Here is an 18,653-nt window from a genome sequence, read left to right as displayed (position 1 = left end):
GTTTTCCCAGGTTGGACTAATTTGAACTTCAGTCCCAGTGTGTCTTCTATATTTTCCAAGATATTCAGTCTTTTTGGACTCTTGCTGAAAAAAAATAATATAATGAAGACATTAAATTTATAGCTTTTTAAATGTCTTTTGAAGATTCTGCAGCTCAGTACTAGCGCTAGTTGGAGTAGATGGCCTCTGCAGCGTGTATAGGAGAGGTTAAGGTTACACTTTTCTCTGAGCAAAGCTTGTGCTCCACCATGTCTTCCAGAGAATTTTGCAGCTCCATCAAATGCACAAGCAGCAATCTGTTTGGGGTCCCACTGACAAGCATTTAACTCTTCTAAGATGTGGGTTCTCACAGATGCAGCCAATCTGTCTTCTTTAACTTGAACATCTAGAAATGCATCTACTGGCCTACCACTGACATCAAGATAACATACACAGTGACTTAATACTTGATGACCATTTGCATAGGTGCATTCATCAGCCATGTATGCAAATTTTTTGAATGTGGTGAGAGAGTTCTTCACTTTTTCAACTGTTGAGTCTTTCACTGTTGCACCACATGTGTCTAGCCAGTCAGTTCAGTTTCTTGCAGAAAGATAGTGAGCATTTGCTGGTCTTGTTCAGAACCAGTGTTCAACTTCAGGATGAACAAGTGACAATGCACTTAACACGGGCCTCCAGTTTGTAGTATGTGGTATCTCTTGCTTAAACAGAAAGTATGATGCCATAGCCATGTTTGTTCGCATGAACTATATTGTGTCTCCAGCATTCTTAACAGCCTCATTAATACTCATCGGTGTTGTCCTTGGTCAATGGAGACTCAGAGTTCAGAGCTGCTTTCACATGAGTTCACATCCCAGGTGAGGGGCATGAAGGTGCCTTGCTCGTTCCTCCAGCTGCTCACTGTTCACTCTGGCCACTGTTGTTCATTGTGCCACTGTTCACTCCATCACTCTGTTGCCAACGGCCCTGCGCCATCACCTTCTGCTGCCACCTGCCACTGTGACCTCTGCGAGTTGGTCTCTTGAAGTTCCACCCAGCTCTCAGGGATTTCAGCTGAGCTCTCAGTGGGGGAACCTCGCTGCTAGTGCAGACTGGGCTGTCTCTTCCACAAAAACGCTGTCCCACAGCAGGTCTAAGCACTTAGACCTGATTATAGGTGATTTCAGCTGTCGTGGTCACTTAACAGAACAAAAGACTATCTATGGAGCCTAATCACCTTTGTCTTTAAACAGTGGAGAGGGGCAGGTCAAATAGTACTTGTGACTCAGGCAGACCATCAAGCAAAACACCTGCCCCCACCCTCTCTCTCTCTCTCTCTCTCTCTCAATGCCCTCAATCAGCACAGGGTAAATACAGTTCTACTGCCCTTTACTCACACAATAAGAACAACAACATTTCTTTATCCCCTGCATTCAAGTGATTTGTAACCCAACCCCAGCCAAAATGTATCACTTGGGCAATACAGCTCTATTTGCTGGATACCCAGGTAGATTAGGTGTGAATGTAAATACAATCTGGTCCTGAAGCCTTTCCCCCCAGCCCCCAGCTCATCACTAGCTGTCAGGGAGAGCTCATTTAGACTTTGCTTATAAATCATAATTTGAAATTATTAGGTTGGCCAACAATCACCGAAATGAATGCACTGACGTTGTCATAAAAAACAACAGCTGTATAAGGAAGCTAGTCTATGTTCATACTTTTCAAATCTATTATACTTTTTCAGATACACGTATTTTATGATACACTTTATATGCTTTTAAAGTGTGTATTAATGTTTCAATTTCAATTCACATTTCCAAACAATCACTAAATTGGCAATACTGCATGTAATGAGTTCTCAAAACTGGGGGGGGGGTGTTGGGGAAATTCAGAGGGGAGGGGGTAAACACCCCCCATGGGGGGGTATAGGGAAATCCCTGCTGCAGATAGTGCAGCTTGGGAAATCTATAAAGCATTAGCCATAAATACTGCTCCATAGTCCATTGATACCACAGGTTCAGGGGTGCTTGCAGGAGCTCTTTCTCCCATAGGGAAAAAGGCAGGTCCCAAAACATGATGTCCTTCACCTATCGCTGACTGGCCTGTGGATGATTGGGCAGCAGAGGAAAGCCTGAGTTCTGGAGCAATTCACACACAAGGATACAACTGTGGGTCACTGAGGCATTCCAGTTTTATCTCTACCCCTGCCTCTGCCTGATTTCCTACTGCTTTTGCTCTCCTCTGCCATCTTACACAGAAGGGGCATCTGGACTATGTCCAGAGGCAATTGAACAGATGGGAAACATACATCGAGGGCAAGATAGGCCTCCAGGGATGCAGGCCATATAGGTACCTAGACAGAGCTATAGGGGTTTGTACGATCTGTTTCAAGTGTTAGAATTCACTTTCCTTAATCTAGTAAGAAAGCAAAATGGTAGCTGCTCCATTTTCAGAGATTAGGCAATTAGCTGCTTTATTGAAGACATCAAAGGGAGGGCTGATTTGCAAACTTGTCTCAGATTGTCTTTATATACTTTATACCTCTTCACAGTTATGCATGAAAAGGCAATATTCTTGCCACTTGTCATTGCTTTATGGTATCTTTAGTATTTCACATTCTCCCAAGATATTTGGCAGGCAGTGTGTAGTATTAAATGAATGAACATTCATTGTAAAAGAGACAGTGAAAATGTATGTATTTGGGCAGAGGGAAATTGGTAGGGAATGATGGCTTTGGCAATATGGTAACAAGAAGAGAACTAGCAGTTATGGTGGGAGAAATGAGACAATAGTTGTTATATTCATGACATTAACTCAGCAAAGTTAGATAAAAACGTGAATGCTCTGTTTGGAAAGTTGCAATGTAACACTACTTTATTTGTTAGACTCCAAAATAATAGAACTCCAAGAACCCCAAACCAGAAAGAGACAAAGCAGGCTGCTCCCTAAAACAGAGAAGCACAACTCACCCTACCTAGCGTAGGCTGGCTGGCTGCAGATTGACTGCTGCTAGACCCAGATCACTTGCTTCCCCATAGAGCACTCCAGGCTGCAAGCTGTACCAGGAAAGCCCCTGAGAATTTAAAGTGATAGCATATTTTTAATAGTTTTCAATATACCACAGTACTGAAGATGCTAGAGCTCAGAAGGGAACATACCACAAGCACCAGGGAAACAAAGAATTGGAAAGAGCCTAATAGAGCTCACAGGTGAATTAGTACTCCCTTTCCTGGTAGTCTTTTGGGGAATGGCTGGTTCCTGCAACCCACTCCTCTCTCCCACAAATATTTTGGGAAACAGTCAGCTGGGCCCCTCTCCCTTCCTGAATCTCTAGAAGATCTGTCCATTAAGTGTACAGCTTCCTCCAACCTCACGGGAAAGATTTTTATGGAAACAGGCAGCTTGATAGTTACAATTCTGCAGCATCCCACATGATTCAGTTTTTACCTCAGTCTCTTTCTTGTATGCAGTCATCAGAACTCAATGTCCAGGTTCTGTAACCAGATGTTGGCAGCAGTATCAAAGAGATGCTAGGGAAGCTTGAACAGAAATCCCAAAAGGAAAATTATTGATGTGTGAACTTACCCCCTCCAAAAAACGAAGAAAATCGGAGAGGCCTACTATTTATTACCTCCAGACTGGTAGAATGAAACCCAGTGCTGAAAAATGATATTGTACTCAGGGAAAACCTGTTAGGCGCTGTAACGATGCTGGTTCTGGCAGGACCCCACTGAGAGAGCCAATTCAGGACAAATTGCTTAAAGCAGGGCAGTTACAGCCCAAGGCTGAGGTTTTTCCACCTCTAAGACAAACCAAACCAATCAGACAGAGAGGACTTTGGTTTTATCCCACTGGCTAACCACAAGTCACACAAGCAATTCCCTTAGACACTCCAGTTTCCCAGTATCACCACCAGTGCCACTCGTTATGGGGATGAATGGTTACGAAAACCGATACCGCAGTAAAAGAAAAAAGGTTCTCCCGATCCCAAAGGATCAAGCCCCAGACCCAGGTCAATATACAAATCAGATCTTACCCACAAATCACGCTGTTGCCAATCCTTTAGAATCTGAAGGTTTATTCATAAAAGGAAAAAGATATAGATGAGAACTAGAATCGGTTAAATGGAATCAATTACATACAGTAATGGCAAAGTTCTTGGTTCAGGCTTGTAGCAGTGATAGAATAAACTGCAGGTTCAAATCAAGTCTCTGGGATGGGTCTTTCAGTCCTTGGTTCAAAGCTTCAGTGTAGCAAAGTTCCTCCAGAGGTAAGAAGCAGGATTGAAGACAACATGGAGATGAGGCTATAGTCTTTACCAAGTGTAAGAACACTTCTTTGTTCTTACTGTGGAAAATTACAGCAAAATGGAGTTTGGAGTTACATGGGCAAGTCCCTGCATACTTTGCTGAGTTACAAGGCGTGTCTGCCTTCTCTCAATGGGTCAGTTGTATAGCTGATGGTCCTTAATGGGCCATCAAGCAGGCTAGGCAGAGATGACACCAACTTGTCTGGGGTGTCACCCAGAAGCATAGCATAAGTTTGAAATACAGACAGTATAGAGCCAATATTCATCACTTTAACTACAAAATTGATACACATATAGACAGCATATTTATAACCAGCAAACCATAACCTTGTCTTAGACACCTTATTTGACCCGCTTTATACAAGATTTGGTGCGACTACAGGACCTTGGTTGCAACAATGTTCTATACGGTCCCAGTTCAAGTCAATAACGTCACAGGAGCGTACATGTTGCTGTTCAAAAATATTTTAAATGTCACTTCTTCTATATTATACAGGTGAAGAAGGGATCAGAATAAGTCAAAATATATTACCATATTAAATAAGAAATAGCTTTGTGTGTATTTATCCAAGGCAGCAATACTCAACTCCTTTCTCTTCATAATCCTGCAAGCAGATTTCTTCCAGGGTTTGAGTGGTGTCATGTCTGCAGCTGAAATTTGCTAGTAGCTTTCCCACATATAAGTAGTTTTGCATCACTGGAATTCACTCTGTTGGTTTGGTAATAAGCTTCTTACTCAAGTGCCTCTGGGCCACACACTTACAGGCACTTTCTCTTCAATCTTTCACTGTGCTGTGAAGCCAACTTTCTGATTTTAACTGTGCAACTCTAGGAATGCATTGACATACCGTTGTTGTTCATGGTGGGGGAGGGATTGTTTGTTCGTTCGTTCTGGCACCCTAAGTAGTTTTGGTTCCCCCTTATTAAAGAAACATAGAAGCATAAATTTAAAAAAATTAAAAAGGAGGCAGAGATAAAAATGATGACTGGTGCCAGCTTATTTTGTGCATAAAACTGCTCATAGTGAATTCATTAGAGCCAAGATTTTCAAGACTGGATATTGAGCAAAGGGGCCTGCTAAAGCTACTCAGTACTCTGCACTTTTGAAAAATCAGGCCACTTAGGTATATTTCTAGGAATGGATTTAGGAATGGATCTAATTTTGAATTTGTCTACAATGTCTACTTGTCTGCTCATTTGGGCTCTGACTGGAATCAATGGAACTTCCATTGATTTCAAAGGGCTCTAAACCAGGCCCATAATTTTTGTTTGCATTTAGATACATACTGAACTGACTGGTGGATCATAAATACCTAAAAGGATATTCCAACTTTTTGGTTATCACTTTAAATCCCTCTCTTTCCTCTTCCTGCCTTCGCATTTAAATCACACCCTGGACTGAAGAAGAGGTGAACAGATTGCATCCTTGCAATATGTTACCTTTTATTTTCACACTAATCTGATTTTGTTCCCTGACCAGTGATAGGACTTCCTTACAATGTTCACTGACTTCTCTTTGGAACACTGAATACTGTTAGGATTTTCCATAGCTCTTCCATACAGAGTAATCCTATGTTTTGTTAACGTCAAGAAAACCTAAGGAAAAGGATCTCCTTTTGGTTACATCCTCATTTTTTCCTGATATTGTTAACATACTAACCAGCTCTATATTTATGGTAAGGATTCCCTCAATTAAGAATTACATTTAAATGAAAGCAATGCTAATGTATGAAAAGAAAAACAATTTAATGTGGAATTTTGCAGATAATGAGTTGCAGTACCTGCTGATCCACAAGGGAGATTAAATATATCTTTCCTAGAAGCCAGCATGACATTTCAAAGTTAAACCATTAAAATACCTTCCATGCTGATCCTCAAGGGTAGCTGAATTACAAGAAAGCTAGTATAGGTTATTAATATTTTAAATGAAGAGAGTAGTTCAAGTTGTTAGTTTTTGTCAATAGAGGTTATATGTATTCATATAAGTAGCGCAGACTCCAAGGCTATCAAGATGGTTGGGAAACCAGAAATTTCATGTCAGAAAATTATGGGTTTCCTCAGAACAGTTAGAAATTAAATGAAAAAATATTTTTTGTTGGAAAATAAACAATCATTTTAATTTAATTTCAGCTTAAACTGTCATTTCAATTTGGTTTTCAGAAACCAAAATATTTTATCTTGTTCTGATTTTCCCATCTGGAAATGAAAAATGTAATGGGAAAATGTCAATTTTGATGAAACCACACTTCCTGATGGGAAGATTTGTTGACCAAAAATTTCAACTGGCTTTACTTAGAGACATATTAACACATATTTCTTATTTGATGTATTAATATATTTTGATTCAATATAACCTGATAGTGAATGGTTTGTGAGAACATTAGGGTAGATACAGTAAAAGGGTCCAATTCTGCCAAACTTACCTATGTGAATAGTTCTATAGACTTCAGTGGGGACAACTCACATGCACAACATTAACAACGTCTGTAATTCCTAGCAGAATTGGGGCCTGAGACACATTTGTTAAGTCATTTTAATTAACCAGTTTCCCATACCATGTGTCTTATGTATTCATTGAACTTTCACTTGCTTAGCTGAAGAACAGACCAGACTATATTATACATTTATGTTTTATTAATCAAAATTAAAATAAAAAATAAAAAATTACAGAGGGTAAAATATAGGGGATTAAATAAAAGTGTTTACAAGGTGTTTACAGCCCAATTCAAGAAAGCATGTTGGACATGATTGTGCCTAGTGAACAGAGCATTGGATTGGGACACAGGAGACCTGGGTTCTATTTGCAATTCTGCCACTGGCCTGCTGAGTGACCTTGGGGAAGTCACTTTACTACCCCATGTCTCAGTTTCCCTATCTGTAAAATGAGGATAATGATTCTTACCAACTCTTTGAGCGCTGCTGACAAAAAGTGCATTATACAAGCTAGGTATTCAGAAAGTACTTAACTCATGCTTAAGATCACTCCTGAATAAGGATGGACTTAAGCACATGCTTAACTGCTTTCCTGAATCAGGGCCTATAGGAATCAATTTAACATGAAAAAAATACCAAATGATAATAAATCAAATCACAATAAATAAGTCTTATTACATAGTGGTAACCTTTTTGTGATTCTGTACTACTCTAGGAAGATGGTTTTCATTTCAACACATACCTATGAATCCATAGTACAGGTCCTTGTCAATCTGCCATTCAAGCTCCATAACAATCAAATTGCTGGGAAATTAAAGTGGTCTGATTTTCAAAATTTTCTGAACATGAGGCCCCTTTAAAGTGTCTCAGACTGAGCAATCAAGAAACGGAGGCCCCTAAAATAATTAGTTACTATAGAACATTTGTGCTATGCTTTTTTACATTTCTTCGTTTTTCACATTTCTTTTCTTTCTTGCAATCCACACAGTAAGTTAAAAAGAAAAAATTAACTCCTAAATATACGTACATAACTTTCCAAAAAGGTACAGATGGTTACTGAATAGTATAAAAGATCATCAACAAACTGGTTATTAAACTTAATGTCAGGTGTGACTTTGCATTTTTTACTACAACTCTTTTAAAGATATTACTCAGTGATAGTGAGAGCAGATAGAGAGACAGCTCATAAATATTGAAGAATTAATTTGCCACAGGCACTGATTCTTTGAACTTCTGCCTTTTTCCTCTCCATGGGCATCTATGTCAACAGTTTCCAAGCTACTTTTCAGTCTCTTACTTAGGATACAAAAATGCAATTTGTTTGGTCTTTGAAAGACCTTGTTTTCCTTAAATCCCATTTTTTCACATCATGCATAAAACTCTTTTCCCTGTTCCCTCTCTTCCTCTTCCTGTCCTCCATCCTTTTCTATTATCATTTGCATCCCCTGCTTTCCTCAGATTTCTTCTGCAGACATGCTAACTATTCTGTCAAATAACTTTAGAAAAACTACATTTTTCCAAATAAGTTAGTTTCACATTTACCTTGTGTAACGATTAAACTGGAAAATCTGTATTTTCTAGAGCCATAGCATTGCTATATACTATTCTACTCTCGATATATTGACCTCTTACAGGGGGCAACAGATGTCTAAGATCTGGACTGTCCAGGAGAACACACGTTTTGGAGGAAAATCTGGGGCTGGGAGTGTGTTAGGGTCAACCTGCAAGTGATAACCAAGGTGGATGGAAGCCAGAGTGTTGACTGGAGTGTTGCTGGCAAGCTCCAACTATACACAGATACTTAGGATGTGACCTGCAGGCTGTTTCTGAGGGGCCCAGGTTGGGAGTACAGCACCAAAGCATTGTGAGGCACCCAAGGCTGCAGGTCAAGTGGTGACACAGCCCCTCACTAGTCTGGATTTCCTCCAGGATTGTGATACTCCCCGAATAGCTTAAACACCCCTTTTCTCAGATCTCCACCTGAAGGTATGAGCCTTCTGGTTTAGCTCCTCAAGGGGCCACATGGAAGGTGTAACACATGAAATTTACCGACACTGTGCACAGGATTCTAGCACATTATCGATCTTTCTTTAAAAGCATGAAAAATACACAGATTGATACAAAAATAATGAACCCCACATTCACTTCCCTGCCTCAGTTTCATTGCCACTCTAGAGCATTCGTTGGGCTGTGGTCAGAGCTATTTGGGCCCATCTAGTGTCCTGCAGCTGCAGAGCACAATATGGGTTCTGAAACCTGGAGTCTTTTCTCCCCACTATGCCTTCTCTCACCTTAGCTGGTTCATCCCCTTCCCCTCTCCTGCCCATAATTTCTTGTGTGGTTCCTTGAATCTTCCCTCCTGCTTTGTCACCTCTGTCCCTTTGTCCTGCTTGGGAAATTTCCACTCTCCAAACTCCAGCCCCCTACAGATAACGTGAAGGAAATGGCTTCTCCCAGCTCTAGACAACCTATCTATTGACTGGTCTAAGTACAGTCATTAAAGTTAAGTAGTCTCCATTGCCCCTACTCTGGTGGGTACGGCACACCCTTGCCAGCAATGGTGGATACACATAGACATAGAGGCAGTCCATGATACAGAAATTTCATAACTTCACATCAACTAGAATTGATAAAGTATACAGACAGATTCTCCAAATCGTCACAATATGGAAAGAGCAAAATAAATTACTAGTTCATTTGAAATTGGCCCTTGAATGAGTTATGTGATTTTATAATAGCTAGTAATTTGATATTTTGCCCTACGTGTATAATTTTGCCAGTTTTGGGCTTGAGCCTATACCACTGAAATCAATGGAAGCTTTGCTAGTTGCTAAAATGGGTGTAGGATCAGGTAATTAATTCGGAGATCATGTTGGGCGTGTGGTGTAAATTCCCTCTCAGCAGCAGGATCAGCAGGGCAGCACTTTTATAAGAGGACTGGCGAAACTTAGGTCATGCCAGTTGCTCTTACCGCCCTTGTTGCTCTTTTCCTTCTTTGTGCCCCCTTGTCCTCACCCGTTCTTGAACCATTCAGAGACAAGGTAGAGGCATCAACCCATGCAGAAAAGAACTGGGGATAGAATAAAAGAACAGGAGTACTTGTGGCACCTTAGAGACTAACAAATTTATTAGAACATAAGCTTTCGTGGGCTACAGAATAGATAGAATGCAAGGACTTTTCCAAAGAAACAGAACTTCACTATATGGGTGAAATCCTGGCCCTATTGAAATCAATGGGAATTTTCCCATTGACTTTAATAGGGCTATGCTTTCACCCTAAGGCTTTCATTTTCTGTAGAATAACCATTAGGGGCAGTGGTATATATACATACTAAACAGTCCACTTCCAACCCAGAACGTGGCAAAAATGAGAATATTTTTCAAAGTCACCTGATTTCAGAATTCAACTGATAAATAACATTTCCCATCACTTGAGCAGTTATACAATTAATAAGCACTGAAGTTGCAACGTCAAACCTAGTACACTTTTTCACATCATATGTGAATGTCAGATCAAGGTAATCCAGGGTGAGGTTATCAAAAGAATTGCCATAGTATCAGTATTTAACCTATCCCACCCTTTATGTCCCAGTCACACCAAATATATAGTAGGAAATTTGTCAGTGAGAGATCTGATATTAAGGAAAGTTAATTACTGAGAATCATCATGACAGATAGCTACTTTAAGAAATTATTACAAGGATAAAATCTATTTCTCTAGTTAAAATAATAGACTATCCTACAATAATGACTAGCAGCTCTGGAGAAAATATCCTTTAAATTATACAATGTGCATGAGAGAAATTTTTAATATGAAGTAGTCTTCCTACTTAGACATCTGTGATTAATTATGTCAACTGTGTAACATGCAAATGTACCCAAGAAATGTGTTCTTAATAATTCAGGTAAATACTGGTGATTCTTTACTCTCTACTGGAAGCTTGCAACATTTTCCATTCTGGACAGACTATTCACCGTACATCACTTTTCTTTTTACATCGATAATTGAAAATTGAATCAAACTATTATATATGAAGAAAGAGTTGATTATAGAGTGGTTCTGACAGTGCAATGGCCATTTAATTAGTGCAGATGAGGAGGAAAACATTGAAATGCACTTAATTCATTTCTCTGACTAAAGTGAAATATGGCGGTAGCTATTTAAAGCAGCTGATTTTTCCCAGTGTCCAAGACTTATGAATAGCTAGTTGTTGTAATTCCATTTGAGCTTGTAAGCAGGACAAATAAGTGTTTCAATATCTTTTCAGGGGGCTAGTAACAGTTATGAATTATTTAGTAGAAATTCCAATAGATTCTGTGAGCATCTTTCAGCGGGACTCTTTTGCCCTAGTAGACCCAGTAGCATGAGTAGACTAAGGACACTTTACTTCTGAATAAGAGCATTCATACAGGGGTATAACGTGCTTTAATTAATGCTCTTTAAATTCTTTTGTTGATGTGACTTAACTTTCCTGAGTATCACCTAGTAGGCAAGCCCTAATATATCATTTGCATCGTTCCCTAATAGATCATTTGCAGGAAAGAGAGGGATCAGGTGGAATTTTTCAACTGAAATTTCCACTAGAGTTACATTCCTTGTGCTTCCATAATACTTTACAGTACAAGAGAACAAACAATGATAAATTGTCATCAAATCATAATCATCAAAATATCAGTAGTTATTTGATGGTTATTAATGAGGATAGAGGTTTCTGCTGAGAAGAATTTGAGAGATAGATAAACTGTTCCTTTTAAAATCAAGGTATATGCAGGACAAGTTTTAACTGTTTAGACCACAACCATTTTAAGAACTTCTGACAGTTTTGAGAGGTCTGGAAGCATTTTATCATAACATGATTGTTCAAAATATAATTACTTGGATATTTTGCCATGTGAAACTTTCAGTTAGTAAAAGGCCAAATTCTGCTCTCTGTTACACCCATACGATCCCATTAACATTAACTTTAACTGGGGTTCCATTGGTTTACTGGGGTTGCACAAGTGTACGTGAGAACAGAATTTGGCCTAACAACATGGGTTATCATTGCTTGATTAATAACTGCTTAACAGTGTAAAAGGGGGTGGGGAAGGGCAATATGTCCCTATATTAATAATAATAAAAGTTTGTTCATAAACTATATTTTGACAAGTGCCTAACATATTATATGGGTCAGGGCATATCTTTTAGCTGAATACGGAATCAGATAGGAATGCTGTGGAGAAAATAAAAACTGATCACAAAACTTACTGAAGATATCACACATCTGGATAGAATAGTAACAAATGGGAGATTGGGTAGAATACCTTTCAGCTCTAATTATTTCATTAACAGACTAATAACCTCAGAGAACTGTAAAATGTATAAATTAAAAGGCCTATTAGATCATCTTCTCTTTTTCCATGTCAGTGCAGGATTACATTTATTACTAACTTTTTGTCCAACATAGTTTTACATGTGCCAGGTAATGAGGCTTCCGTGACTTCCTTTGAAAAGTATTCCAGAGGCAAAAAGATCAGACTAAATATGCTAATATGAAGGCTTTCCCTTAGATGCCCATCCTAAACTTGTCCTGAGTTAATTTTTTGTCATTAATATTTCAGTTGCATGTTCTTATAAATAATCCATCACTGGAGCATGATGTAGACATTTTATGGTATTTTACCACAACATAGACAAGATGAGAAGCCACACAATTACAACCAGGAATTATGGCAGCGGTTTGTAAACTGCAGGTTGTGACCTCAAATGGGGTCACGCCCTCAGCAGATGGGATCATGGTGATCCCTAGTGTGCGGAGGACACCATTTTGTGTTGAACAGTGTGACCTCTCCTGTACGGTGTGTGTGAAGTCACACTGCATAGAGGACACCATTTTGCTCTACAAAATGGTTACTGTGCATGCACCAGGCAACACAGTGTGCAGGACTCCATTTTGTAGAGCAAACTGGCATCCTCCATGTGGTGTGACTGGACATGCACCATATATGCGAGGTCACATGGTCAGGAGCAAAATGGAAGTTCTTCACACACTAGGGATCTCACAGATACAATGTGTATGAGGTCACGCTGAGCAGAGAACACCTTCTGTGCTACAAAATGGCATCCTCCTTGCTGTCTGGGGTCCTGGCAGGAAATATTTCATTCAAATGGGTTTGTGCAGCTTGGGAACCCCTGAATTATGACTTTTTGGGCTGGTTGCACACTCCATTGGCACAATAAATCTATAATGTGAATGTTTCCACATACCTCATAGGAAGAATAAAGAGTTTTCTGGCATATGTTGGATTCTCTAGGAAAGCTCAGGAACTAGTAGGCTTACAGTGACCAGACATCCTGATATTACGGGCTTTGTCTTATATAGGACCCTATTACCCCACCACCACCCCAGTACCAATTTTTCAGACTTTCTGTCTGGTCACCTTAAGTAGGCTGTTTGTGTTACATCCCACCAAGACCATTCAGCTTGCTTTCCCATTTTCTTACCTAGCGAGTAAGTGGGGAAAGGAATGTTAGATTATATTCTTGTTACAATTTACAATGTTTGCAAGTTCCCAAAAGAATATGAGTGACTCGTCTCACATGAAGCTTCTTTAATACTGAACACCTTGGTGGCTATTTGGATTTGTTTTTTTTTTTAAATGGGACTGGAATTAGTTATCCTGGAGATATTTTTGGAAGAAGATTAATTAAGCAGTCTCCATTAGCTTGACAGCTACTGCTTATTCCCCAAACATCACACTGCTGACTTTCTTGGAGACAGTGGGGAAGATTTTCAAAAGCAGAAGGGGGAGTCAGGCATCCAAATCCCATTAAAAGTAAACTCCCCTGTATGCCTTTGAAAGTCTCCCACAAATATCCTTTTCCCATGTTTCTGCTTCTAGCAAGGCCCTTCAGGCCTTTTTTTTTTTTTAAAGGAAAACTTCTTAAAATGTGAAAGGCCCAAGTACAGTTCAGAAAAGGCTCCATTTTGTAACTCTTATGCACATAACATCTGATCCAAAGGCCACTGAAGACACATTGAGCAAATTACTCAGTGAGAGCACCCGCAATACTGCTCTCCTCTTCAGTGCAAGTATAGGCTGCAGAATCAGTCCCCAACATTTGGCAAATTAAAAATAATGAGGGAATATTGATTTTCACTGCCTCGATTCCACAGCCAGCAGGCGGTTTCACGAAGAGATAGTCTGTTAAACTGACTTTGCACACTGAAACAATTTAAAATAAGACACCCACACACACACACACAATATGAAGGATTCATAAAACAAATAACTCATTAAAAGGGAGCACTAGGGAGCCATTCTGACAAAGGGCACCCTAACAGTTTTTATTCAAAAGACACTTTAACAATAATACTATGTTTGAGGCATGAAGTGACGATGTGAATACTTCATTGAATTATAATCTAAATTAATTTTTGAAACACAAAGACAGATGAAGCTCATTCAAAGGATGTGCCAAATCATCCTCTACATGGAAATAAGAGTGGAATTTCCTTCAATTATTCCATATAAAAGCAAGTTTCTCCACCCTGTGGAACACAAGAGGGGTTTGGCCCACTAAATCCATAGCTGTTGAAAGGTTATTGGGTCACTTCCCAGAGGTTAGGGCCATATTCAAGGATAATGTGTGTCCAGCAGCATCATGGCTAAGGCACAATCTGAGGGTATTATAGAATTCCAACTGCTAGTGGGTGTCAGGCCCAGAACAAGCTGCCCCACAATCAGTGGCACTTGCAAGCTGACATTTCATGGGTCATAACAAAACTAACCCTTAGCAAGCAGATATCAGAGGGAAGGGATAGGATAAAAAGTTCTCAGGCTCTCAGTGACAGGGTCAGTATTAAGTTTGCTTGTGCCCTGAGCAGTACATCAAGCTCATTTCAGTGCTGCAGAACAACTAGTGATGGACAACAACACTTCACTCTAGCAGAATTTCTCATTCAAAATGAAACATGATTTTGGTCATATTACTAGGAGAGCACCCTTTACCCACAAGTGACTGGAGAGGCTGCAAGAGCTGTACAGGAAGCCAAGAAAATCCTATAGCAGGGAGATCCATTCCTTGCTCTTCCAAATTACAATTACATCCGACATCATGCAGTTAGAGAACTGCCATGTCTAGAACCTGGTGACCACGTTCATGCCAAACTGGATGGAGAAAGGATGGACTACGCCAGCTGTCACAAAGAAAAAGAACTCAGTGCCCAGATCATATGTGGTCAAGACCGACAGTGGAGAGTTCAACAGAAACTGTACAATCAACAGAACAAATTCTACAAATAGCAGATGTAGACCAACAAGACTACCCAAGGATTCCAAACCAATCACACCCAGTCATTGCAACTAATGGACAGCCAGAAGACCAATTTGTTACACGCTCAGGTCACGTAATAAAAAAAACAGTATAATTCAGAGACACTTAGTAGACTAATACCTACTGAACTTCAAAGATAATGTGATAGTGTAAATATTGTAAATGGTAAGAATGTAGAATTTAAAGGGGAGAGATGTAATGAAAGGCTAATCTGTTATATTGATCAGCCACTAGGTGGCAGTGTGTGTAAAACACCTTATTTAAAGCTAACCTTAGCCATAACTTGCAGATCATTACAAGATCATATGATGAACACATCAGATGTGTATAAGCAAGCTCTATAGCTAGTCCATATCTGGTGCAGAAGTATATGCTGGTGTCCACTAAAACTACAATTCACTATACCTGGAAAAATAGTCTGCTATAACCAAGTAATGATTTTCTCTGAATTCAAGTAAATCTGCAGCTAACCTCTTCCAATGTTTGAACACTGTATTGTTAATCATTGTCTCAATTTAATTTGTACTGGATCTCCTTTAAAAAGCCGAATGTCATCAATCCTTCATTAAGTTCTTCCACATTTCTCACTAGGCCCATCACAGCTCCACTCTGCAGCTGAGAAAGTTGTTGGTCTTTTACCCTATGATCATATGCATCCTGAATACAGAACTTTTATCTTTGTAAGTTGTTTCTGTGGTGGACTGGCCCATGCAATTCACTTCAGAATACCTGCAGGTCTAGTCAGAACTGTGTCAAAGTGACTTCAACTCTGGGTTGAAGGTGATTCTAAGTCCCTTCTGAGATGACTGTGACATCACACTCATCAGTTTCTGACTCAGTTTTGAAGTCAATAGTCTTGCCATGAATATTCAGTTTCATTCTCCAAGCAGGTTCTGTGTTGTCACAAGTGATAGATCCCAGAAAAAACAGCTCTTGAGTGTTCGTAATGAGGGTCAGTTCCCTGACTGCTTTGGTGCTGCAAATAGCTGCAAAATGTCCATATTTTATGCATGTATTACACTGGGTGCCTCTGGCTGGACATGAATCATCTCTCGGGATATGACTTTTTCCAACATCTTGAGCATGTGGGCTGGAATTTGTCCCTCTTAGCTTGGAAGTTGTCTCTCCTTGTCTCAGGGGTCTTATGGTGGTAACTTTTAGCACTCAAGCTGCATTTGCTAAAAGCTTCTAACCTAGTTTCTTGTTTGGCAAGTTGCTCTTGGTTTTGCAGTCTCCTGAGCTCAAACCCCTTTGCTATTTGAATAGCTGTGGCTACGGTTAATTCTCTCTTCAATTGTAGCTGCTGTGAAAGTTTTTTAATTTGTTAACTCAATCACTAGCCTGTCTCCGGTATTTTCATGTTTTGCATTCGCCAAAATCACATTTTTCAGCCAATGTATGCAATTTTCTTATAAAAAACCCACTGAATATTTTCCCCTGGTCCTTGTATTCTCTAATGAAAGCTTCTCTTTGTACCTCAGAGAAATGTGTTTTATGAAAGTATGCATCAATCATACCCTTTAATAGTTACCATTGTGACTGTCTTCAGTAAAGTCAAAGGATTTAAAGATATGCTCTGCTTGCTTCCCCATGGCATAAATTAAAGAAAATACCTGTATATCTCGAGTTTCTTTGTGGAGCTTGGTAGCAATGCAAAATCTTGCAAAATATTGTTTCCAGTCTGTCCATTCTGAAGGTTTGTCAAAGCTCCGGTTCTCTTAGTAATTGGAGAGTGGCCATTGTTGCTTTGTTCCTTCTGTCTGCAACCTTTCCTGCTGTTTTCCTTCGGTTTAGTTTACTTCTGACAATGTTATGTACTTCTGTACCAGAAATAGACTGACCACAGAGCTTGCTTATACACACCAGATGTGTTCATCGTAGCATCCTTTAATGCTTTGCTGGGCATGGCTAAGATTAGCTTAAATAAGGTATTTTACAGACAGTGCCACCTAGAGTGCCATTCTTTGCACCTTTCCAGTGCCATTCTTTGGCAGGAAAAAGGATGTGGGTGAAAATTTACATCTTGATAAAGAAGCAACTGGGGGTTCCTAGCCACACAGACTTGCTGTCTTCTGAGTCTCAGTTGAAGATGGTTCTCAAAGAAGAGGAAAAAAACATAAGAAGGGATAGTAAGCATCCCAAATCATCTCTTTCCTTCCTCTCTGCCCATGGCATGGACAACACTTGAGGAACACAGGAAAGATCGGGGGGAAGGGAACGGAAGGGAAGGGTGGGCGGAATCCTGACTGAAAGGAATTCAGCCAGTAAGACTGCTGGAATATGTGGTGAAGGAGACATTTGCTTTGAATTCACTTAGCTTGTTAAATTAGACATTTGTGTTTTACTTTCATTTTCTTGTAACCAGTTCTGACTTTTATGCCTCATTACTTGTAACCACTTAAAATCTATCTTTCTGTAGTTAATACATTTGTTTTATTGTTTTATCTACACCAGTGTGTTTGGATTGAAATGTTTGAGAAATTCCATTTGGGATAACAGGATTTGTGCGTATCATTTTCTAGTAATAAAGTGACAGAATTTATACGAGCTTGTATTGTCCAGTGGAAGCTCACACAGTAAAGCAGTGTAAAAGGCACCCCAGGTTGGAGAACTGAGGGGACACAGCTATTCATTGGTCCAGATTGTACCCCGGGTAATGTTACAAACCTCTAGGATCTTTTTCTTTGGGCTGGTGTGATGTCCTTAACTTCCGCTGGCTCCCTATGTTCAACCAGTGATTGCAGGTTGCCACCTCTCTTCTTCTCTTGGATAGTTGGATCTTTCCTTTAAGATCAAAAAGATAGAAGTTTCTTGTCTGCACAGAGTTAATGCCCCTGTGCATTTACGTACCACAGGTGACTCCAGGTTCCCTTCTGGCTCACTTCCAGTCTTCTCCAAAACTGGCTGCTATGAGTCTGAGCATACTGGCTGGTGTATGGCGATGGTGCATCTTCATTCCTTTTTTCCAAGATGGCCTCTACTCTTTCTATAAAGCACCTTTTGGCTCAGACTGCCTGGAGTCTCATACTCTGAGAAATTTCTGGATTCTGCTTGTTTTTTGTCAACACACCCCATCTAGTCAATCAGTGGCATGGAAATACATAAGAAATGTTATAGTATTATTATTTATATTATTGTAGTGACTATGCGCCCCAGTCATAGACCAGGATGCCATTTTGCTAGGCACTGTACAAACACAGCACCAAACCTGGTCCCTGCCAAACAACAACCTTCCTACAGATCTTCAGTCATTTATCCAGGTCTTACAACAAGGAAGGAAAGGTGATCTGCGAAGGAAAGGTGATCTCCATTTTAAAGTTAGAGGAACTGAGGAAAAAGGCTAGGTGACTTATGAAAGGCCACAGTGGGGAGTAAAAGCTCATTCAGATTACAGTTGCAGTTGTGTTTATTTAACTGGTTAGAAGGACTTGCATCTTCATGGTTTGCAAATAACAAGGTTTGGTTTGTATGCACACAATAGCGTTCTCCTATCACAGTCATGCTTTGACATTCATACCAAGCAGTAACTGTGGGGTGGGTTGTGGGGTTTTTCCTTTGGTTGGGTTTTTGTTTTCTAGATGAGTGCATTTGGGCCATTATATCTCAGAAGCAACC

The sequence above is a fragment of the Eretmochelys imbricata genome, chromosome 1 (genome assembly GCF_965152235.1).
Source record: "Eretmochelys imbricata isolate rEreImb1 chromosome 1, rEreImb1.hap1, whole genome shotgun sequence".
Lineage (NCBI taxonomy): Eukaryota > Metazoa > Chordata > Testudines > Cheloniidae > Eretmochelys > Eretmochelys imbricata.
Note: the sequence above shows the minus strand (reverse complement) of the source record.